The sequence below is a fragment of the Gopherus evgoodei genome, chromosome 3, assembly GCF_007399415.2.
Source record: "Gopherus evgoodei ecotype Sinaloan lineage chromosome 3, rGopEvg1_v1.p, whole genome shotgun sequence".
Lineage (NCBI taxonomy): Eukaryota > Metazoa > Chordata > Testudines > Testudinidae > Gopherus > Gopherus evgoodei.
Window position 1 is genome coordinate 10,879,478 of NC_044324.1, and position 3,765 is coordinate 10,883,242.

The 3,765-nt window shown below is 48.0% G+C and overlaps 1 long non-coding RNA gene across 1 annotated transcript; it reads left to right on the plus strand.

The window, feature by feature from the left end:
* Positions 1–518: 518 nt before the first annotated feature.
* On the plus strand, positions 519–2,701 carry LOC115648055. The gene is made up of 3 exons (XR_003999440.1): positions 519–532; positions 2,099–2,103; positions 2,620–2,701. It is a non-coding gene; the product is annotated as an uncharacterized LOC115648055 (long non-coding RNA).
* Positions 2,702–3,765: the final 1,064 nt, after the last annotated feature.

Genomic DNA, 3,765 nt, shown 5'->3' on the forward strand with positions numbered 1-3,765 from the left:
TTGAACCTCATCAGATTTCTTTTGGCCCAATCATCCAATTTGTCTAGGTCACTCTGGACCCTATCCCTACCTACCCTCCAGAGTATCTACTTCTCCCCCGCAGCTTAGTGTCATCCGCGAACTTGCTGAGGGTGCAATCCAGCCCATCGTCCAGATCATTAATGAAGATGTGGAACAAAGCCGGCCCCCGGACCGAACCCTGGGGCACTCCACTTGATACCAGCTGCCAACTAGACATCGAGCCCTTGATCAGTACCCATTAAGCCTGATGATCTAGCCAGCTTTCTATCCACCTTATAGTCCATTCATCCAACCTATACTTTAACTTGCAGGAAAGAATACTGTTGGAGACCATATCTAAAGCTTTGCTAAAGTCAAGATATATCACAACCACCACTTTCCCCATATCCACAGAGCCAGTTATCTCATCATAGAAGGCAATCAGGTTGGTCAGGCATGACTTGCCCTTGGTGAATCCATGTGGACTGTTCCAGATCACCTTCTCCTCCAAGTGCTTTACAATGGGTTCCTTGTGGACCTGCTCCATGATTTTTCCAGGGACTGAGGTAAGGCTGACCGGTCTGTAGTTCCCCTTCTTCCCGTTCTTCCCTTTTTTAAAGATGGGCACTATATTTGCCTTTTTCCAGTCATCCGGGACCTCCTCGGATCGCCATGAGTTTTCAGAGATAATGGCCAATGGCTCTGTAATCACATCAACCAACTCCCTCAGCACCCTCGGATGCATTAGATCCAGCCCCACTGGACTTGTGCATGTCCACTTTTTCTAAATAGTCCTGAACCTGTTATTTCACCACTGTGGGCTTTTGGAGAGCTGTTCTTAATCCATGTACTGTGTGCGCTATTGATATTGTGCAGTGCTAGATTTTTAATCAGACTATTGTGCCGTACCAATGCAAAAACCTTATAAAAGTCTAAGAATAGTTGTGGCTAGTCCAGCTCCCTGCACCCTCTAGTGGCCCATCATGGCACCACTTGTCCTGCCTCAGTTTTTCCAAGGATCATAGTCCCAGCAGTAAAGCTGTGATGGCCGACCTTCTTTTAGGGAGGCTTTGACAAGCCGCAGTCTCTAGTCCAAATAAAACATAAAACAAAAGGGTATTCTACCCCTGCTGGCTTCCCCTCGCACCCCACTGTCTCACAGAGTGCTGAGCCTTCCGACTTTCTCCCTGGCAGCCTGGCTCCTACCCAAGCCGCCACCCTCAGGGCTTCCTCCCTGGAGTCCTTTCCCAAGTCCAGTTCTCCACAGGCTGGATCCTTAGTGCAAGTTTACCTCCAGGCCATCTTCCTGGGGCTTAGTCCTCTCAGCACCTTCTGCAGCAACCTCATCCTCTTCTACCCCCCTCTCCCTTCAGGGAACACCACCCAAAATAACCTGTCTCCCATAGCTTTCCCCCACAACTCAGCTCTCCCAGCCATTTAGGGAAATCACCCAACTCCTTCCCAGCTGAGCCTGATAATTGACCCAGGCCAATCAGGACCAGCTTGGGTGGTGGGTAGCTGATCCACCACAGAAAGGTTCAGCCCAATTCCCATTAAAAGGTCAGCCAGCCTGTGACACAATTACATCTATGCAGTTACCTTTCCCAACCAAACTGGTCATCTCATCAGAGACTGCAAGCGGGTTTGTTTGACAGGATGTGTTTTCCATAAAACCCTGGTGACTGGCATTCATTGTATTCCTATCCTTTCATTCTTCATCAATGGAAGCCCACATCAACCTTTACATGTTTTCTGCCTAGGACTGATGTCAGGCTGATCAGTTGCTTTGTCTGAATATTGGCACAACCTTTGCACTCTTCCAGTCTTCTGAGATGTCGTCAGTATTCCAATCTGTATTAAAAATTAACATCAGCAGGGAATACATCTTCTTAACCTAAAATTATAGGACTCTTGGATGCAAATGATCTGGCCCTGCTGATTTAAAAATATTCACCTCAACAGAAGAGTATTGATCACTATGCGCTTGAATGAGGTTGCACAGGAAAATGATAAAAGACAGAAATGATCACTCTATATCTGACCTCTCTCTCAGTCCTCCTTCACAAAGGAAACCTGCATAACGCTTTCAAAAGATGAGCCTGGGTGCTTAAATTCATAATTTTACTAGACACTAAAAATCATGGACTGAACACTGGATTTATAGTTTATTACAACTATCTGTAACCCACTAACCTCCCTTGTTGTCCTATGACTACAGGTGTGTTAATGGGCCACTTCACCTTGAACTGTCCCTTAGAATATGTGCTAACTACTTATGCTAACCTATCTGTTTGAGCTTGTATTTAGCTGTGACACTCCACTTACCTCTTCCAGTCCTAAGGAAGAGCTTTGTGTAACTCAAAAGCTTGTCTCTCTCAACAACTGGGATTAGCTCTCTGGAGCTCTCTCTCTCAGCTGTCAGTAGGCAGCTAGTCATGATTCTCCTCAGCTGTCTTCTCTCCAGACTGAACCTGCTCCAGGTATTAACCTTTTCTCTTAGGTCTCTTCTTCTTCTTCTTCTTCTTTTTTCCTTTATGCCACTTTTCCTGGTGAGGGTCGTGGTGGCAGCATGGAGAATAGGGAGAACCAGATCTCCTTTTCCTCCATAACAGGTACCAGTTCCTCCTGGGGGATTCCCCAGCATTCCCAGGCCAGCCAGGAGATATAATCCCTCCAGCATGTCCTGGGTCAGCCTCGGGCCTCTGCCCAGTGCGACATGCCCAGTGTAGTTCCAACAGAAGCCTCCTGGGGGGCATACTTAGCAGGTGCCCCAAACCTCCTCAACTGTCTCCTCTCGATCCTGAGGAGTAGCAGCTCTACTCTGAGACCTGCCCAAATAGCTGAGGTCCTCACCCTGTCTCGGAGAGCAAGCCCAGCCACCCTGTGGAGAAACCTCATTTCTGCCGTTTGTATCCAGAATCTTGTCCTTTTGGCATTACTCAAAGTTGCTGACCACAAGTGAGGATGGGGATGTAGAGCGACCTGTAAACCAAGAGCTTCATCCGAGAACTTGGCTCCCACTTCACCACCACGGATTGGTACAGCGCCCACATCACTGCCGCTGCCACTCCAATCCACCTGTTGATCTCATGCTTCTGCTATCATTCATGAACAAGACCCCTAAATACTTGAACTCATCCATTAAGGGCAGCTGCTCCTCACTCACCGGAGAGAACAGTCCACTTACTTCCAGGAGAGGAGCATGACCTCCGATTTGGAGGTGCCGATTCTCATCCCAGCTGCTTTGCACTCAGCAGCAAAACATTCAAGTGCACATCAGACACTGCAGTCTGAAGAAGAAAGGAGGACAACATCATCTGCAAACATTTATAGAGATGCCACCTCCGAGTCCCCATACCAGATGCACTCCACAACTTGGCTGCGACTTGATATCCTGTCCAGGAAAATCACGAATAGAAGTGGGAACAAGACAGAATCCAATGCCCACCTTGAATGAACTCAACTTAATGCCAAGAATACAAACATAACTCTCACTTGGAGAATTGAGGGACCGGGTGGCATGCCAAAGCGGAACCGGCATCTCATACTCCCACAGCACTTCCCACAAGGCATCTCGGGGACTGCAGTCATATGCCTTCTCCAGGTCTACAAAACAAAGGTAAACCGGTTTAGCAAACTCCCATGACCCCTGGAGTATCTGTGAGAGAGCAAAGAGCTGGTCCATTGTTCCACATCCAGGACGGAATCCGCATGGTCCCTCCTGAATCTGAGGTTCAACTAATGGCCGTAACCTTCTTTCCGGCA